We start from the raw sequence: 22,313 nt of genomic DNA, 5'->3' as shown, positions 1-22,313 counted from the left end.
ATGGCTCACCTCTTGTATTCGATTTGATATCCCTTTTCTTATTGATTAAAAGTGTTTCTGATTTAATTTTTCTAGAAGAATATATGTTTGTGGTTTATTTTTGTAGATTTTATTATCAAGGATGTATCATCCTCATCTGTATGTATAAATAGGGAGAAATATCTGCTTGAATATTTAGCTTAAACCTCAGAAATTTTCAACTTATATTATGGATTCAGAACCTAAGTATGGACTATTCAACATGTTGAGCATGAATTAGGCAATATTTTGCCTATTTTAATCTATCAAATCGTTATTATCACCACCACTCCAACTGAAAACACGGTACATAATGAAATTGGGCTGAAATTTCTCGATTTGGACTAGAGAATAGAAATTTCAGATTTGATTAGAACTCAGTGTGAAAGACTTGTAACTCGACTAAAATTCGTCTTCAAATTTACAAGGTTCAGATTTTAATAAGGGTCGAGGCCTGAAACTCAATAACTCACGACTTGACTTGGACTCGTATTTGCAGATATTGGACTTTACTTTTGAGACTTCACTCGAGCTTAATAATCGAGATTCTACTAGTGGATGTAAAAATTAGTCGTGAGCAGCCCCGTTTGCGAATATGCATGTATAAATATACTCGTAACATTGAATTTTTATTTGATATACAAAAGTGATTATCCTCATCACGTATAATTGTTAATATGGAACTGAACTATGTTTGCTCTTAAATTCGACTTATCATTTGACTGACAGAAAGAAAAAAATAATGCCCTTGTTTAATCATCATTCATAATTTCCATACAAAGTTTTACAGTATAAACGCAAGATAAATAAATTATATTAGAAGGTAAATCAATTTCTATTATTCAGATTTTTTAATTTTCTTTCAAATGGTTGAGCACTATCAACTTGTGCACATCATTGGATAAATAAAAAAATTGTAGTATTTTATAATATTCTTGCCATTTTGTGACTTATATAATGGACCTTGCTATGTGTATATCCTGATATGTAAAAGACATCTTTATCAGTTTCGTTGTTGTCAATATTGAGCAGCACTTGATTCACACTTTATGCAAATTCATAAGGATCTTTTAAATGCAATACTACATTCTCAGAGATTAAAAGATGGCCAAACTACAGTATAACAATCAAAAAATCATAACAAATTAAGCGAAAGCTTTATTAATAGCAACAGATACCTAAACTCCAAAAATAAAAATATACACTTGTTCTAGATGAAGATATTAGTCGTTGGAGATAATAACTTTCACATACTATTATACTAATAGATTTATTCTGTGTAACACTGGATAGATACAATAAATATTATTAAGTAATGATCATATTTATACTAATTTAATTTATAAGTTTCTATGTAACTGATACTACAAGTATAATATCTGGTGCCTAAGTTCTTGGAATTGCTCCCTTCCATGTATTAATCTTTATTTGTGCACGAAAGTTTATCCATGAAACCACCCTATGAATGTATGTAAACATAATATTGTTTCAATGAGTTCTTAGATAATATAAGAACTCATTGATTGTTTGCTTGATTATAAGAGAATTGTATTGGCATATTTGAAAAATACTAACTAAGAATTTTACGACAATAAAATTAATATTTATTTAGTCAAAAAAAGAAAAAGAAATTGTGTATGAATAGTGAATGGATAATGACGATAGTTGATGAATAGATTAGGTATACAAGGTAGGGCAACAAAACGTGGACACTAGAGATGGATTTAGAAATACATTAATAATTTTATATTTTCGATAACAGGAAAATAAATTATGCTTACAAAACATGTTGATAAGGTTTTTGCAAAACTTTTTTCACTCAATATGACCACCTTCATTATCAATCTCAGCCTGTACACGTCCAGGAAGGCCATTCAGGTGTTGATCAAAAACTCATCTGACAAGTTGTCCCATGCAGCCACTATGGAGGACTTCAGTTAGTCCTCATTTGGGTGTGAGGTCCAGTTGGTTTCCCACTCCGAAGTGCCTATTAGATAAATCTAGTGGGTTCAAATCTGGTAAAGAAGGGGGCCATATCTCTTTAGACTAGAATCGAACCATATTATCTGCGCAGAACTTTTGGTCCTTGGCGGACGTGAGAGGGGATCCCGTCCTGAGTCCATACGTTTTATCCTCCGCGTAGTTGGTCTGCAGCCAAGGCAAGATGGTATACCTAAGCACCTAATAGTAGGCGTCCTGGCTGATTTTCTGTCCAGCCTTGAAAAAGAGTGGAGGCATCATCTTTCCATCAAAGGCCATAACGCATAGGACCATTGTTTATGGTAGAATATTTGGTGTGGTAAACTCTTTGGACCTCTTCTTTTGTTTCCGGGAGCCGGCGTTCGTTCGGGCAGTTGTGGAATTGATCAATTGTGAAAATCTTCTTATCCGAGCAAATATTCAAAATTGACCCATTTGGCTTAACGCATGTAAGGATATTCTTGTACCTCTCGACCTTCCTGGCTTTCAGAAGGTGGCATGGGGTCCTTGTGAAAGAAACTAATCCCAAGTTGTACTTTATATACCTCTTGATGGTCCTAGGAGCCACAGAGAAGCCATTGGTGAGGTGATACATTGACTTAGTGGGATCCTCCTTTATATTCTTCCTCAAACTTAACAAAAACTTCGTATCCCTCTTTAAATTATGTTCTCCAATTCTTGAAATCCTGGAGAGGTCTTATCCATTTTTTTTCATCTTGGCCAACTTAAAAACCAGGCTCATAGAACCCTTAACAATGTCCGTCATCTTTATCACATCAACTCCAGCATCTAGGAGATCTGTGATGCGCTGCCTTTTTGCTTGTTGCTCGCTCAAATTGATGAAATGGAGAAATAATTGGTATAGTTTGTTTATGTAAAAAGGACAGTGGAAACAGAATATTAAAAAATAATCCATAAACCTTTTCCTAGGAATGAGAAAATAAATATTAATTAACAGTCGACGTTTTGCTGACATTTAGCATTTAGTAATATATTATAGATACACATTATCATAGCACCTACTAATAAGAAAATAAATAACACGTAGGTCTAGTAAAATATACACACTCGTTTTTAGCGTTCAAGTACTTTAGTAAAGATGCCTTTGAATACTAGTAACCTGTAAGCGAAGGCTAAAGTGCAACCGCTACCAATGGGGTAGAAGAACTGAAAAATTACTACAACGATATAACATAAGTTCAAAAGGTTAGTCGACTTTTTATAATATTTTTATGGGAAAAAAAAGAAAGTATTCATTAGATTTAAATAGTCAAATATATACTTATATTAAAAAAAAGAACTATGAGATTTATAAATCACAGTTTTTATGAAATTATTAAATTACAATATGAACCTCTTCTTTAGGTACAAATATGCATTTTTAATCTAATAAATGGGGTTTCTCCCCATAAAAATATGGCATATGGCCTTATCATTGCTTTAATTTCTTAGTTTTTTTAATTCATTTGTAGCAGGGGTACTTGGGCCTTCGCTTACAGGTTTAGTATTATATTATGTCCTAACTAGCGTTGCAAAATTCCGGTAATTTCCAAATTAAGAAACTTTTATTTTGGGGGATTAATATGAATTTTTGATTAAAAACAGTGCTGAAATGGCAATTTTTCAATGTTGAAGGCTGGAAACAGTATTTTTAACATATTAGTACATAAAACAAGCAAATTAATCGATAAAATATGACTACAAAGTTGCATCGTTGAATATGTGTAAATATTATCCGGTTGATACGATTGAAAGCTCATTAAATCGAGATTGAATATATTTCTTCATTGGCTCCTTTCTATTCTATACTGTACTACCTACTATTAGTTACTCTCAGTCTCCCAATACGAATAGATAAAAATATTTAGAATTTAGTTAAAAACTTAAACCTAAGAAGGAGAAAAAATAAAAAACTTCCTGTTATAATTTCGGAAATTTGTTAAAAAATGATTTAAATCTGACTCTACTGCCGGAAATTGTGTGGAATTCAAATATGGGAATAAAAGATAAATATGACATTTTCTGATATTGAGATAAATTGATGTATTTTTGTTCATGTGGCTATTTAAAGGAAAATTTAAAAACGAGCTATAAAATAGATTATTTAGAAGCAATAATTTCAACATTTATTCAAAAAAAAAAAGTCCCTTTAAGAATATTAGCCCCACTGTCCCCTGATAACCCACTACTCTCCATATATTTAATTCAAAAAATTAAAGCTCTTCCTCCCCACTTCAGCGGCCCTTAGCTTGTTTGATCAGAGGGAACGTATAAAAAACAAAGATTTACTGACCTGTGAAGATTAAAATTCCTGCAGTAAGAAAATTAGTCATTTTCTAGAATTATGAATATTAAGGTATATTCGTGATTGATGAAGTGTACTCAGAAACTCAGCATCATATTAGGGCGTCCCTGATATATATATATTTATTTTTTTTTTTTTGAGGGGAGGAACTTGGTTTTGGAATTTTTTAGATAAAAAAACAAAAAAATTTTTTTTTTTAAATTAGATTTTAGAAAAAATATCAAAAATTAAATTTTAAATGTTACATTTTTTCAAAAAGATTACAAAAACCCACAGTTATTTACAATTTTTTTTTTTTTTTTTTTTTTTGGAAAAACATTTCAAATGTAAAATTTTTGGAAAAAAATTTCAAAAATCCATAATGAGACACAAAAAATAAGGAAAATTAAATATCAAGGAAAAAAAGTATAAAATGAAATTTCAATTTTTTATTTTTTTCGAAAAATATTTCAAAAATCCACAGCTATTCATAAAAAAGAAATTATTGTGGAAAAAAATTTCATAAATCCATTACTATTGACAAAAATAAATTTTTTGGTCCGCTGCATAATGTGCCTGAATGACTCTGTTTTTATCGAAATAAATCTTGGTAAAAAAACTTTTACCCCTAGTTTGGCTTAAAATTTTTCTTCCTAACCAATTGTTTTTTTAAGTAAAGAGTAAAAATTCCTTATTTGGGAGAGGATTACAGTGCCTCCAGCCTAACTTCTGTGGACATCCCCCCTAATAATTAAGAATATAAACTAAAAAAATTAAGAGTATTCTCTATTATATGTATAGTGAGCTTTTCAAAACCACATACTGTCACTCAACCTTACGTATAATTAATATATTTTTATAGTTTGCTCATGGTTCTATTCATTCTAACGGAGAAAAACACGTCGTTACTTTTATTGTATCTCATAACTTTTTCATCGAAAAAAAGTAACAAATAAAGGCTCAAAATCAATTAGTAGCACATAGCCAATCCTTCACAATGCTTACATCTTATGAGTCAATATACCCTTACAAGATTAGAGCAATTTTTATGGGATCCGCAGATAGATATTCCACCCTTTCATTGAAAATCCCCAATCCTGATGAAACGTCCTAGATCCCGGTGGCAAAAGAAGTGAAATTATATCCATCGGTATCACTCCAACACAAGAAGATACTAAAGTCAATCCTCAGAAGTTTTATAATTTGTAACCTGGACTCTTCATTGGTAGTATTTATTTTGGTTTCAATTATTTTTATATAGTAACTATTATGGAAGTGTTCTATTAATGATGTGTTTTTTTTATATTATAGATGGCGTCATTTTTTAAAATTTTAAATCAATGACACTTAACAACCCCCACTAGAATACACTGCTTGCATGAAATAGGCTATTTTGTGTATTTATTTTCCATCTGGCTTCTATGATAGAATTTTTTGACTATTATGTTTATTTATTTACGTAATTGCTTTGTAAATATAAAAGAACAGTGCATAAAAAAAAATCCTTCACAACTATGGAATTATTATTTGGTCATTGTTCTCAGCTTAATTCAAACTAATCTGGTTGTAGAACAGTATAAGAAATAAGGAACCACAGCCAAGGTCACTATGTATAAGGTGTGTCGCTAAGAAAATTGCAACGTTGACGTTAGTAGACAGCTTTTTTTGATGACGTCACATCGGGGCCAAGTTCAGTGTTACTGACTAGTGTCAAGTGTTAACTCATATTATTCCAAGAATTATGTCTTCTTCCAGAGGTACTAGGTGTATTTGTAACCTGTACAAATACATCAGATGTCCACTATTTTTGTTTCCCAAAGCAAGATTTGAGGCTCCAGGGACTTTGGGTTCCTAAGTGTAAGAGGTCGGACAAAGTCAATATAAAAAATGCAGGGTTGGTGAACGATACTTTTCTTCTAAGGATTTTGAAAGAAATCCCCCAGCGGAAATCTTAAAATTAAAAAAGGTTGCATTCCGATTGTGCAATATTCCAGCGAATAAATGCACTCCACCTTAAATAAAATGTGACAGAGTTCAACGTAGAAAAAAAAAATGAAAGAAAGGCACTGGTGGAAGAAATATTAAAGTCAAGACTTTCTTAAGAATATTTGCTCTCGAATTTGTACCCTCACAGGAAGTAATGATCATCTGTCTCTGATTGAGGAGGCCTTTTGTAGATTAAAAGTTATCATGATTGGCAAAAATCATAACTTAATCCTGGGAAATCCAGTAGTTAAGGAAGAACCTAATGAAAAAGGTTTGAGAGATGATGTCCAAATTGTAACAATATCTTTGAATCATTACTTCTCTGTGAGTACAACCTAATGAATCACATGAAAAAGTATTAGATGGAATTAAATTTTACGAAGTTTCAGAATATTCTAAAAGTTGAGATACTTTTGGCATTCACAAAGACGTCAATAGAAAGGAAATGCTCCAGTAAGAACGTTGCAAAGCTTTCACAATTTAAAGTGACGAGGGTAGTGCCCCCATTGCCACATTAAAAAAAAAACAATACTTTATATCCAAATATTGGTCAGAAAACAAGTGAAACAGAACCTTACGCGCAAAAAACTAGTTCTTCAACTATGCTTGTTTCTCAGGAAGGCCTTACTATTACTTTGGATGAATTATTGAAATTTTGCCGACAATTACAATTTAAATCCAAATTCCAAAAATTTCACATTATTCATCAAAATGGCATTGACAGAAGAGCACACGTTTTTAATAGGCTGTCTGATTCTTTTGTTGACCTTTACCTTAGTTGTCTCTTTTGTGAAAACTAGCACAAGAATAGGAGTAAAGTACTTAAATCACAGACTTAAACTCAAAAATGCAAGTGTGAATTTGAGAAGATTGAAACAAATTGGCCAATTTACGAATGAGTAATTACAAATATATTTAATTCATGAATAGTCCAAGAAAAAAAAAAAAGATTTTAATGACTGAAAGATTGTGTTTAAATATTACTGATTTAGTATATTTATTTGTAAAATTATGTTCTGATATATTTTTCATTAAAAACAGCTTTTAATTTATTTTTTTTCCAAATAGTTTTAGTACCGTAATCGTCGGAGGGTAAAAATTTCCACTAATAGTTATGAGAAAATAAAATAGTATATGATGTAGTAATATAATTTTTTTAATCAAATTTCCTCCTAAATTGGCTCCTCTGTGATATCATCAAAATAGCCAGTACAATTGTAAACAAAAGCAAAGAAATCTCTTATCGACACACCTTATATATAGTAACTTTGAACAACAGCAGACAACAAAATGCAGTGTAAATTTTTGTGTTTGTAAGGTCTGTGAATAGCTAATTAATAGCTACTTAAAATCCAACCAATCAACGTTCAAAACACTAATAAATGTCTAAACTAGAGTAGACAAATCTACACTTGCTAACAAAATGTAGTGTACAATTTCATGTTTGGGAGAGATATAAGTAATATACATATTATGTTACTCAAGATTACATTACATTACTTATTTTGAATTGGAATTAAGAACTGTTAATGTATATGAGGCCCCTGTAATTTTTACTTCTCTAAATAATAGGCTGGGGAAAAAGTTATTTCGTATTTTTCGTTTTATTTATGTAAAAGAAGTGTGACTATCTTCCGATTTAAACAAGTCTGCCCCGTTCGGCTCAATAACTTGTTACAAACGAGAATCCAACTTCATAATGACTTTCCCTTAGAAGCCCTTGTTTCTATTGACAAAAACTTGGACAACCAATTGTCAAAGGCCTCTATTGAAACCAAATTTGTACCCCAAAGCATATTGGTCAAAGACAAGAATATGTAGTCGTCACTTGGTGCCAGGTCCAGACTGTATTGCGGGTGTATAAGAGCTTCCCATCCGAGCTTCCAGAGCTTCTGGTGCATCCTTAAAGATGGGAGCAGCCTGTTTGTCTGGATGAAACACGTTTGCTCTCCTTATTCGAGTTTCTTTTTGTATCTAGTCTTCTGCAAGTGGTTCAAAACGGTTTTATAATCGATGTTCAGTTCCCGATATATTTCATGATTTTATCGACATTTTCGACAATAAGTTCTTGAAACACTGTTGTGCAACACGAACCGAAAGAGTATCTATGTCGTATATATCGCAAACATTCTTGGTCCCTTTCGATACGTTTTTCCCTTTCCGTTAGTAAAAATGTAAAATATGGCAAATTTCTTCCTTTGAGACTCCCATACTCGACACACGATACTTCAAGACTCAACAAGCCATGATACAGTAAAATCAAAAAGTGATTGTAGTATATAATCACACCTGTACAACACCTTATAGTATTATCCGATGTGACCCAAAATGAACAGGAAAAAAAAGTGCAGGAAATACGAAATTACTTTTTCTCCAACCTATTATTAATATGCAATTATAAATTCGTAAGATCTTTTTTATATTATAAGCTACTCCTTTCCTTTTAATGTCCTCATCCATAAAATGTCTTATTTTTGAATGCATAAATATTTAATATATATTGTTCTTACTATGTCTTTTTTTTACTTACTTATATTAATAGTAATCCTATTAAAGCTATAATTATCACAAGCGTTTCTTTATATTTAATCAGGTTTGGACCCATTCATATTGTTATTCTTTTTCAGGAGTTTCTTTTTTAATTTCTAGTGATGTACATCGTGTATATTTTTAAGTTGGCCTGTTTTTTTGGAATGGGTAATCTAAAGAAAATCTTTTTCTCATCTTTCGTCCTTATTTTTTGACTTATGTGTAGTGAATTTCCTTTCTTACTTCATTAAAAGCCTGATGGAGTGTCCTCATAAAAGACAAAGTAATCTCGACGATTCGTTGTGGAGTTATAATTGTATTTCATTGTTGGAGTCAGAGTGGAATAAAGGATTGACATCAGAGTTATTCTTGCCATTGTCTTGGTTTATTAGCTTCTCCCCCTCCTCCTTTGTCACAGCTGATTGTAGCTGATCTAATGAAACGTCATGACAAATATTTTTTTTTTGAAATTGTCAGGTTCACCACGTTGATTTTTTTACATGGCCAAAAGACACTCGATTGTCATCACTATCTATACACCCCTAAAATATGTTTGCTTTCTCTAGAAGCAACCAAAATCCAGGGAGTTCTACCATGTCTGGAACTATATTAACTTCCTTCATATATTCAAAACCTGATTGAACATTCGTCTGTAAAATGGATGATTTGTTGAGGAGTTTCAATTCTAAGTCCTTGTCGGACTCAGAGTAGAACTGGAAATCAACATCGAAGTAATTCTTGATAATGCTATTGTTTATTTCTTTCTCCCCTCCTCCTTTGCTACAGCTGATTGTATCTGCTCTCCTCCAAAACATTATTCAAATTGTTAAGGCTACCATGTTGATTTTCGGTTTTTTTAACATGCTCAAAATACACCCATTTTCCTCACTATTGCAAGGTCAAAAAGGTTAAGATCAGGCGAAGAGGGTGGGTAAAATTTTTTAATCAAAGAATTATATTTGGAGTGTAGCCTGGGGTCCTTTCATGCTGTGACAATATTTCTGACTTGGTTGACGACATCTTTACACACAATTCTTTCAATTTAATAGCGTAAAAGTTTTTTAGAATCTATTTCTGGACCTCCTTGTACGCATCCAATCTACATTGAGGTATCTGAATTTAAATAGCTAAATATGTAGTAGTGCTTTGAGAGAAGGACGAATATGTAAATCACATTTCTTGGTCATTCTTCCAAATCCATTTTCCAGGAATGATTTTTAAAAATGGGGTTAGCAAACGTGAAAAGATATAAAAAAGGGGAAAAATTAAAAAAAAAAAAAATGAAACTCCGTGAGCCGTGAATTAACCCGGATCAACTGCTTGGAAGGCAGCATAATTCATGGTCCATATTTATATTTGTTAACTATTTTTTTATTTTATAAAAAGATTTCCAATGCGGGCTCCAATGAAGATCAAGGTCTAGGGGCGTCCGCAGGTGATGGATTGGACAATCTGTAGATTCCTCCCTCCAAATTTATGCTTTTTTGTTTATACTAAAAATTACTTTTGTGACAATATATATATATCTTTTTCATATAAAGATGAATGGACTCCTCTCCTATGAAAGAATCCACTCTACTCTTGTATGAAGCTTAACTTGGTTTGTTTCGCTTCTTAGAATAAATTTTCATTCCATCATCATCCCCTAATAAATATATCAGAAATCAAGCATCTCTTGTCGAGAATGAAATATCTCGAATCTCCTATTTTCTCCTAATTCTTAGAGAACATTGAAGTATTGAATATGAATGAAGATCGATCTAAGCATATGAAAAGCACATCTAAATTAAAAATGTGTCGCTCCATTTACCCAAATGTTTGTCTGTATTATGTGTGATATATATTTCAACATTAAGATAATAACTAATGTACCATATTCATGTCGTGATAATCCTAAGTAAACATATTTGACTTTATTATATTTACATATACTACATTCAGTCTCTTATTTTATTCCATTAGAATTGTATTGACTGGAAGAAGTCGTATGATTAGAACATTCAACTTATCTATTTTATCACAAATTGATAGATGTAACTTTTATGATTACGTAAATCCTCTTAAGCAAACTTTGATTTTTTTCCCAAGGATTTATATTTGATCTAAAATTAGTTGAAAAGTATGCATTTTTAAACATACATAAGCAGAAAATAACGATCGAAATCACTAATTTGATGATATATATTTTATTCATAAAACGACATTTTAAGGTCCTTTGAAAAATTATTAGAGTTAAATAGACAAAACAGTTTCACAAATGCAAAATTTTTAAAATACAATACAGCTCAGTGAAATATAAAGCATCTGATATCTTTGATGGGCTGAAACCTTCCCATGGAGTTGCCCCCAACCATACGTACCACAATTAACCAATTTAAATCATTACATAAGTGTCGAATACATTATTTTAGAGCCGTTTCTGTCGTCATTTATTTAACTAATTGATGGAATTAAGGAATTTACATTAATATTTGTTTGTCTTTAAGACTGTCAGTACTTTTGATTTAAAAGAACAAAAAAGAAAGTTGAGGACGTCATCAAGGACCAAACTTTATAACTTTTTAGTGCTGATATGCAGAGCTGAGCTGGACTGAATGGGGGACTGAAGTCTTCGGTCCTAAATAAGGCCTGACACAACACTACTGACTACTACAGGCTACCAGTTAATGTCAACTCTTTTCTTTATCTTTCTAAAAGAAAGTTTTAGAGATGTCATAAAGTTATAAAATAGGCTGTTATGTGTAGGAATAAGTTATATTCTACCAAGTTTATGGATTGCCTTTGTCGAATCAATGTTCCCTTCTTCAATCGTGTCTATAATGGACATTGGGCATGTTAAAAAAAAGAAACCAAAAATCAACATGGTAACCCTGACAATTTGTAGGACTTTTTATAGGAGATGAGCTACCATCAGCTGTGACAAAGGAGTAAGGGATAAGGATATTAGTAAGATTTACTCAGATGTCGATGTTCAATTTTACTTGAAGTCCAACAAGGACTTGCAAATATAAATCCGCAACAAATCCTCAGACTAACATTCTGCCTAATATGAGCACACACGTATGTTCAATCAGGTTTGGAATATAATTTAAGCTATTTAGGAAAATAAGTTCACTACACAGGAGTTATATAATAAGGACAACTGCTAAGGAAAAGAGAATTCATTCTACTGATTATGCATTTCAAAAAAAGGTACCAGTTAAACATATTTACACCACTAATGCTTAATTGATACTGTACCCAGTACTTGCAGCATCATTACGCCTTAAAATATTAGACCGGATTTTCCCCTCACTTTCTGAGCTAGATCTCACATCCACCCCAAAAACATACATAAGCCTTACAGATGCAGGTGAATTATTGTTCTTTCTTGTATTATACTTTTTGTACAAAAGGTATCGAAAATACCAATACCAATGTTAGTACCGGAACCATTATGGAAATCTTGATATTGTGACCACACTTTTTTAATACTAAAGATAGGTTACAGTGGGGTCAAATAGGGTTATTTTTAAAAAGTGTTTGGTAAGAATATTTAGATACAGATAACCTATAGTTTTAGCGCATAGTGCAAATAGGTGTTATTTCATTTAAATTCTCTTTATTACTTTTCAATCAAAAATTAAGATACCAGGGTGAAATTTATAGCTAAGACATCAGAGGCGTTGGCAGAATTATATATATAAGTATATTTTCTTGTGGGGGTTGGTTTTAGGAATTTTTTATGAAAAAAATTTCTGAAAAATTGAATTTTTAGAAAAAAATATCAAAAATTAAAAAAGTAATTAATTGTTTGGAAAAAATTTAAAAAATTCATAGTTATTTTAAAAACTTTATTTTTTTGGAAAAAAAATGGAAATAATAAATTTGATTTTCTAGTAACAAGCAAAACTTCCTTTATTTTTTTTTTTTTTTTTTGGGGGGCTATAGGCCCTGCAGCCCTCCCCCTGCGAGCGCCCATGGACATGCAATTTCAAAATGGAAACATAAAATATTAGAAATATCCATCCAATTTCTTGGGACAAGTCTTTACACTCAAAATACACCCATATGACCCCACCCTATCTACTCTTAGAATGTCACTACTGATAAGTGTTAATATTTAGTCAGATAAACAGTAGAAGCCAAATGAGAACAAAAAAGTTCTGAAGTGTGTTGAAATACAAATAATTCATTGTGGTTTGGATGGATCTTTCGTAAGAAGCATTCGGATATATGGATCCGCATTCACACATCCTTTGCGTTCCTAAGAATTCATATTTTTTTAATTTGGATATCCCATGCGTCTTCTGAACCTCGCTTCAACTTTATGATAAAGGGATCTCACCTGGTTGTGCCTAACTCGGTAGATCTTATCTCATTTAATGGAAGGATAATTCATTGCACATGTGCCTCTTCATATCAAGGCATGTGATAGTGACAGCTGACATCGTGGCCTCTATGCTCAAGAATACATAAATTCCTCCAGATCTTCTACGGAATCATCGTATACTTCTACATATGAAAACTATGGAGTTCCATAAAGCGACATAATAATCAACTCAAGAATCGAGTGAGGAAAAAGAGAGTTATCATCCTCTATCTACTGCTTCTTCATTGAATTTCTTGACTCCTTTTCTCATTAAGTCAACTCTGCTTCGTCTCCTACTCTAAGAAAACTATTTCATTGATAAGTGTATATACATATAACGGATATTACTATATTACTTTAAGCCTCACCCCTGATTAGTGATTTCTGTATTACCAGTCAGTCTCTTTTGCGAATGAAAAAAGATATATTATTGATTTGAAAATGTATGTTTTGACCTATTTTTTTTTTTTTACATTAAAAACAATTTTTATTTTTTTTAAATCAATTTTAATACTATAATCGTAAGTGGGTAAAAATTTACACTAAATAGTATTGTCTGATAAGAAAATAAACTACTATTATATGATGTATTAATACAATTTGTTGTATTAATTTGAAGTTCCCCACATAAATTGACTCCACTGCCATGTCCTCAAAATAGCCAGTTTGTAAGCAAAACCAAATAAACCTTTAATTGACACACCTAACATCAAAGTTAATACAAAAACAGGACTATACCTAGGGATGTTGGAATCGTGTTTTGGCAAGCACGCCCGCAAATACAACTTCAACTATCTGGTTCCTCTGTTCTCTTTCGGACATAAACAAACCTTTATTCATAAGTCATACTTGATGGCCGATGGGTAATTTCGAACATTTCGAATTTGGATCTAATCATCATTAGACCTGAGATACAAGTATATAACTTCTATTTGAAAGAACATTCAAGGATGACGTCTAACAAATTATCCGGAGTCCGGTAGTATAGACAAGCACAATTAAGATGTTTTGATGATGCAAATAAAATATGTGAGGTATATATTAATGGAGAATAGTAGAAACGGCAAAGAATAATCAAAATAGTCTAAATGATTTAGCATGAAAGGTTGTTAACGCAAATACAGTCATGGGGATTCAATATATATCGAAGAAGTCAAAGCTCTAGGAGATCGTGGAACAAGAGCTAAGAAAGATTGTGTAGACAATGTGGTTTCCAATTTCCTCACAAGAATGGGAAAGTTTGCTTGCAAAAAGCGTCGAATGCACAAGATGTGGTAAGAGAGGCCACTATCCAAGAGTATGCAGGTGTCTGAACGAAAACTCTATTTTGATCATCAACTCTATTCAAAAATCTGAACTGAATAAACTACTCATCAATGCATTGAATGTCCATGGAAATTGCTTCAAAAATATAATAGCTACATATGAGAGTGATACCATTGTATCTGTCGCTGGATCAAGAGTTCAAAGTAAATATCGATTCCAACCCAATTAAAAGAGTATCGTTTAGAATATATCTTTAACTTAAATTATTTATTTATTTACACATGAAGGAAGAGAGATTGTTGTATATTATTAATATATAACTTCCCTATAAATAACTTTATAAATGTATGTATATTATATTTTGTTTGTTAGTTAGAGAACATCAAACCCATCATTACATGAAGTGTACTTATAACTTCTTAGTGACCACCAAATGATGAATAGATAACTTTGGCACGAAATCTACTTAATAGAAATGAAGTAATAATGTAACAAATTATTTAAAAAATATTGTTAATATTTTCGCGTTGACAATTAAATGATAACAAAACATTCATTCCATTTGGTGATCAATAATTCCCTCAATTTCTTAGTACTTAGTTTGGACCTCCTTTTCGTATTGATGATATTCATCATACTAAAGACTCTCTCAGCATCACAATTGGCAATTGTAGTATTTTTGTATACAAGGTTTTCACTTGTTGAGAGTTGCTTTAGTTTTGTGTAGCCAGGATTCTATTGAAGCACTTCTTTTAACTTGGTCTTGAATGGGTTTTCCTTCAAATTTTAAGTTAAACTTTCTACTATGGTTAGGCTGGTGAGAAGAGGCAATCTTTTCTCAGGCGCAGTTATTGCCAAAGGTATTTCACGAAAATTTTCTTGTATAAATACGACTTCTTCTCTTAAGGAATCATTATTAATTACTTCTTGTGCTCTTCTGGTTGCTGTCAAATCTTCATCACGGCTGTTTAAATATTCTCTGAAGACGTCAAAGTAACGGTAGTAGTACTCCACTGCGTTTAACTAAGTTCCCTATCTTGTTATAATTGGTGATGGAGGGAGGGGAATTTCGTACGAAGTAGTAAATACTCTCTTCCAGAATTCAAAAACATCTTCTTCACATTGTAAATAAGTTCGTTCGTTCGAGGAAACTGTTGTTGAACCATATCTGCAACTCTATGTAATCCATGAGCAATACATTTAATGTGAATCAATTCTGGGATTTTTTTTCAAAGATCTTCTCCTACTTTGAGACAATACGAGGCAGCATCAGTGATGAAAACTTTAAGTCTACACGGGACAAAATCTTCTTCCAATAACTTATAAACTGAGCTTCTGACAATACTCTTTACATTGTTTGCAATCTCAATATCAATCAAGTCAATAAGGTAGGGTCTCCAACAGAAATGTCTGTCCAAAAGGCCAATCAAACTTGCCGTTCTTGCCTCCCTTAACGATCTCTTGTCTCATCTAGTGCAACGAAAATATCCTTTTCTTCCACCTCTTCTTTTATTCTCTTCAAAATACCTTGACATACTTCCTAAACAAGTTGTTAATTCCCCATCGACCTGGAGAAGTTTTTCCAGTATATTTTTCAATAAACTAGGAGAAATTGGGATGATCCAGAACATTCATAGGGATGTTACACGACACAAATAACTGTGCTATGTCCAAATTGAATTATGAACCCTTTAATACTCCTTTGTCTCCTTGGATCTCATTTTTCTTGAAGAATTTTAGTTGTTGATGTAATGGGATGTTTTGGAGTGGCGAATTACTTGTCATAAAGAATGAGATTGGCACGAGAAAGAGCAAAAACGGCAAGATATACTTTTATTTTCGAAATCATCATTCTACACATCAGTACCTCCGTTGTTAGAAACCCATGAAAAAAGGCACGTTTACATTGACATGATGATGATCCACATGAGAGAGCAGTGAGGGGAAGCTGATGATTAGTACAATACTAAGGAAAAGTGTGTGTAGAAGATGCAAGATTACCAACGTGTTTTATTCCTTTTTTTATATAATTTATTTCAACCAATAAAGTTATTTCTTTTTTAACGATTCCAACAACTACCATCAATCCTTACTTCAATCTCCGTCTTTCAATATTTATAATGTTTGGGTGACTGCTCAACACTGTAATGAGCTGGTCTAGGACGTCTAGCTTCCCCCCTACTACACAAGAATGTTTTTCTCTACGGCAAGGAATGGGGGAACAGGAGTAAATTACCCGAAATGGGGTAATTCAGAAAATTTTGTGGGTAATGGGAGTACTATTTTTAATGAAATAAACAAATTAACAACATACCACTACAGTGGCGTCCGCAGGGGGTGAGCTAGAGGGGCTGTAGCTAAGGATTTTGAATTTAGTTTTTTTGCATATAGCTATTAAACTTAATATTATTTGTATTTAATATTAAATTTTGTGAAAAAAAAAAAAAATCAATTTTAAATTTTACTTTCCAAAATATTTAATTTTTCAAAGTTTTTACTAAAAATTAAGTTTTCTGTGAATAACTATGGATTTTTTTTCCTAAAACTTTAATTTTTGAAATTTTCACTTAAAATTTTATTTTTTGTGAATAGTTATTGATAATTTTTCGGGCTTTTTTAAAATTATTCAAAAAACTAAGCCCTCCCCTCCCCCACCAAAAAAAATATATATAATATCCTCTGGACGCCTCTGTAAGCTATAAATTAATTTTACTACAAGTTCTTTTTGGGTAACGCTAAATAAATGTTACCCGGCCTCAGCTCTACGGCCTCCTGAATATCTTGAATCATTTAAAATATTATTATTTCTTCAAGATATCTGGCTGTTTAAAAGTTCTATGAGTAGATATACCAGGCTTATTTATGGCTAAGTGAAATGAAACTTAAACATAATCTTTTAAAACCAACATAAAATAATAAAACCATTTTATCTACAAATATTGTATGTACGGTATACCATTATTTATGTATGCTGTAGAAAGCTCTGACGCTTCATGTTATCATCACTCTTTTCCCTTATTTTAATTAAACTTCCTTAAGGATATTATGATAAAACTATTTCTGTTTATAGAATTAATACGTTTGGTCATGCAATAACTAAGGAAGTATATATTAATAAATAATGATTAAAAAAATCAAAGAAAAAAAAATCATAAGGGACAAACTTATAAATATTTTTTTTCATTTCAGCCTTGTTTAATGATGGCAACATCTTGCGATAAAAATCCAATTACAGGTCAAACCTTGTCTATTGGTCGTATACATGTGCAAAGTGGTCATATACAGTTCCCACGGAGGGATTTCATGACTAAAGAAGGGATTTGAGTAAAGAAAAAACTAAGTTAACCCATAATAAAAGGAAAAAACGTTTGCTGCATGTGCACTTTCTCTTTTTTTGTTCATTATTTAGTAGGTCGTGGGCGTGTTTACTTATCTCTCTAAAGTAAGCATTATTGTCTATCTTTGGTGTAAATTCTTTCACAAATGCATAATAAAATAAATATATATGAATTTAAATATACTTATAATATTATCCCTGCACTAAATGCTATTTTAAAGGTAGAAGCTCTTCTCCTTAAAGCAGTTATTTATTTTCTCTCCCCAAAATCATAAAGAAGGAAGTTGATGATAAACAAGGTCTCAATTCAGTAATACCATATGTTTCACCTTCTTAATATGCTTATTTTTCAAAAATGACGTCCTTTAGCTAGTACATAGATGAACCATTTTGTAAGAGTCAATTAATACAGTTTACATAGACTGTTGTGTATAAAATAAAGAAAGAGTTGTTGGTTATCTATATTAATAAAGCAAAGTATGGATACAAGTCATTTATGTTCTGTATAACAATGTAGTCGTATTAATGAAATATTGAAGGTGTCTGCATGCATAACAAATGTTTCTATTTGTTTTTGTATGTAAAATTTTGTTTGTTTTGTTTTTATTATTAAACACTCTTTAGACTAAAGGTATGATTGATATAGGTATTGAGTAGCTACAAGTACAGAGAGTAACACTGATATTTTATTGGGGAGTTATATTGTATATTATTAGAGCAAAGCTTTTCTTTTTGGCGACGTCTAATAACTCCGTGCAATACCGGGTACTAACGTTGGTATACTTATAAGTTATAGACCCTCTTTTGACAAATTAACAAATACAATAATATATATTAGAAATAAATGAATATTTCCCCACATTTCTATCCAGGGCTAGTAGTCAATTCTTTTTTGAAAGGTTCTGTAAAAAATTTATTAGACCAAAATACGACAGATTTTAGATCCGTTTAGACAGGTATAGAGGTAATTTTGTTTTAAAATAAGATAAGTTTTCGGAGTACAAAAATACAGGGTGGGGATTTTAAATCCAGAACAAGTTTAGATCTTAATATCTTGGTCACTCTAATATCTATTGTATGTATGCTCATTAGGGTGATGTAGTTCCTCCAATATTATCAGAATCAGAATAACCTAATTTGGATACTGCTGCTAGGTAAAAAGAACACAAATACAAAATTTTAGCAAATTTGGTTACTGTTTACTTCCAGGGCAATTGCAATTGTCTAAGCCCGTAAGAAACAAAAAAAATTGTTGTGCGTGATTTAAAAAAACATGTATGTTTGTAAAATATTTGAAGGAACTAAATAAGGTTATTGTATTTAAATTTTTATTGTGCCTCTAATTTCCTTAATTATAGAGAGCAATAAGTGATCGCCACTAGAAAGTGTATTAAATAAAGAAGACATTATTTAACATCAGTTGAGAAAAGAAGAAAGGAATATCAGTAGTTTTTTTTCTTCCTTTTTTTAATAATTCTCATCTTCATTTAAAGATAAAAATTTATAATTATAATTAAATTAGCAACTACTCTACACATCATTCGTCAATTTTTAAATACAAATTAATTCGTTCTTCCTTTCTGTTTCTTTGATTTGGAAAGGGAATGTCTATTGTTCTCAAAGATCTAAAAGATGTTTTGAAAGTTTTTCTCTCTTTTAGCTAGGCCCAAAAAGTATTTCACTATCTCCACTCCTCTTTCTGCACCCTCGTTAACCACAGACGAATTACCAATTTTCTCATTGCTTATGCAAAAGACAAGATCTGATTCCCATTTTTCAACTGGTTTCTGCAAAAAGTTTTTGTCTAGCCTCAAGATGTCAAAATAAGACCAAGAGTCTTCCCTAACAACCCCTCATAAATTCAGGTCATCTACAGTATCTTTTAGAATCGGTGGGAGTGTCGGTTTTTCGCTATCTTGAGCCATTGCTCTAGCTGTCGAGTCTTTGTTCTAAAGTGAGTAATTTTGATAGCATCTTTGTTTTGATGACGTTTCCTAATTGATCTCAAAATAATGCTAATAGTACGAGCTCTTCAGTTAGGTACATCAAATGTACCAAAAATACCTTGATTACTACATCTGCACAAATTTGATCGATTTTCTTATAAATGATCATGTTATTGACTAGTATGATATCATTTAAAGGTGCTGCTTAAGAAAGGGGAGCTGTAAACCACCAAGGCCCTAGGTCCAATCATTCATCCTAGTGGTTTTTATAATGCAAGCCTTTTGGTAATGCAGCATCACTTCTTTGACAACAAAGTTTGCAAACATCCGCGATATTTTGGTAAATTTTCTTACATCCTCCCTCCTTGATTTCTCCAAGTTTCCCATAAAAGATAGCAAAATTTGATTCCATGCTGGGAGTCTATAGCTAGTTATCTTGATATGTTACGGCCTTGACGTCTCAACTAAAATATCCAAACGAATATCAGAACCTCCATTGCACATATCAAGCAACAAAATAAAGACTTAGGTTAAATACTAGTTGAACCGCTACGAAGCGTATAGTGTGTGTGCAAATTCGTCCCTCGGTAATGCATACTCGAAACAAAGAAATGAATACATGCGCATCAGATTGCCTTGGGGGGGTATGATAAAAATATTTTACATATAATAAAAGCACACGATATGAAATAAAATTCAAATTAATTTCTACCGGACCTACATTAAGCATTTTGAAATGAAGATATTAAAGTATATGGTTATATTACTTTGGCTAGCAATGCCAACCATTCATTTTTGCTTTTTTCAAGAACTATGTGTTTAATATTATTATTGTTAACTTGTACTTCTCCCAAAAATATGTTGTTTGGATTGTAATTTGTAAGAAATACATAGTTACTAATCTAGAAATATAGCTTTAATGACTTAAGAGAGCCAATTGAAATAAATTTCATCACGAAAGTGGGATTCAAAACTTATGGGCACATTAAATAAGAATGCTAATGAAAAACAGCTGACTTAGCGATCAATGATGCAAAGGATGCTCCTTGGGATTCCATCTTACAAAACAAGCACTGACCGACGCTCAGGAAATATTATAACTGAGAAAAGTAACTAAACTTAAAACAATAATATTAAACACATAATTCTTGATGTTTAGCCTTGGTTGCCTTAGTAATAAACCATATACTACTATAATATTCTCATTTCAAAATGCTGAATATGGCACCTTTAAAATTTATTCAAATTTAAAAATATTTCATATGGTATGTTTTTATTATAGGTAGAATATCCTTATATTCAGCCAAGCCAATGTTTTTTACTTGGGGGGGGTCTAATGCCTTCACTGTATATGTGTTCCACTGAAATTATTGTAGTACTGTAAAAAGGGCCATCTCTTTCTGACAATGATTAATAATTTGGAGATGGGTGAACTACGGAGCTCTAGCGTAAATGTGGTTTTTTTCTGTGTATGTTAGAATATAAATACCATATTTATTTTATAAATTTATTTGTATGTTATTTTAAAGGATTAAATTAGTTATAAAATAGGAAGACAGGTTTATTTTCTGTACTGAAGTTAAATAATGTCTATTTTATTTAATAAACAGTCTAGGGGCGATGACTTATTGCTCTCAAAACAAATTATAAATCACAATAATCTTATTTTGTTTGTTTAAATATTTTATTTTACTACATGTTTTTTTTTTAAATATGGCACAAAAAAAAAGAAGTTTTTTATTAAACGTCAACTTTCATTTGCTAAAATTTTGTATTCGTGTTTAGCTTATCTAGTTAAAGTACCAAAATCAGGTTTTGATGATTCTGAAAAGTATTTTTTTTTTTCAGGGGAACTGCATAATCCTAATGCTCATCAGATTAAAAAAACGTACACAATCCTTAAGATGTTGTCCGAACGCCATGCGTCCATTATTGTGTCCCTCTGTGCTGGGGAAACCCCCAAGGATGCAAATAAATCAATAAATATGCTAGATAGACAGATGTTAGAGAATTTTTCATTGATGTTACCATATTCGGTGTTATGCAAGAGTTTTAAATTGGCGTGCTTTGTCCAAATGGCCTATCTACCCGATATGAGCCCCTTGGACTGCTATGTGGGGGTGGTCTTGGAGAGAGAGTTCAATAGACGTATACATAAAACATTTGACTCCTTGTGGGCCTCCATTTTCAAGTCACTGGCCAAAATGGAGAAGGAGTCCTTAATGAATCGACATATTTAGTAGTAATTCCTGCAGTGTCATTATTTATTTCATCTCCCCCTTGTTACTGCTGTTCGTATCTGATCTTATGAAACATTATGAAACCCAAGCTGCTCTCCTCCAAAAATTATTTAAACTGAAAGGTTTTCGATGGTGAATTTCGGTTTTGTTTTTTAAAATGCCCAAAATACTCCCGCTTAGCATCACTGCTTGTAACTCCTCAAACACTCCTTAGTATGACTCTCCGTCATTCATGAGTACACACACTAAGTATTACTTAATTTTTAGATGTTATCTCATCAAGAATGAAATAATAAAGACAGTTTTGGAAAATAAAAATAAAACCACTTTCAGGTTACCAACTGGAAATAAATCTCAGAAGCGTTAAAGTAATATA

The 22,313-nt window shown here is 31.8% G+C and overlaps 1 long non-coding RNA gene across 1 annotated transcript in view; it reads right to left on the bottom strand.

Moving 5' to 3' along the window:
* Positions 1–1,274: 1,274 nt before the first annotated feature.
* The window catches only part of LOC139906524 (uncharacterized), a 147,313-nt gene continuing 126,274 nt past the window's right edge, over positions 1,275–22,313 (bottom strand). Inside the window, exons 2-3 of the long non-coding RNA XR_011782106.1 lie at positions 1,800–2,924; positions 1,275–1,730 (exon numbers count right to left, since the gene is read on the bottom strand). This is a non-coding gene — a long non-coding RNA (uncharacterized lncRNA). The remainder of the gene's footprint in view (positions 1,731–1,799; positions 2,925–22,313) is intronic.

This window comes from Lepeophtheirus salmonis, chromosome 10 (genome assembly GCF_016086655.4).
Source record: "Lepeophtheirus salmonis chromosome 10, UVic_Lsal_1.4, whole genome shotgun sequence".
Classification (NCBI taxonomy): domain Eukaryota; kingdom Metazoa; phylum Arthropoda; class Copepoda; order Siphonostomatoida; family Caligidae; genus Lepeophtheirus; species Lepeophtheirus salmonis.
This window is presented reverse-complemented; position numbering and strand designations above follow the sequence as displayed.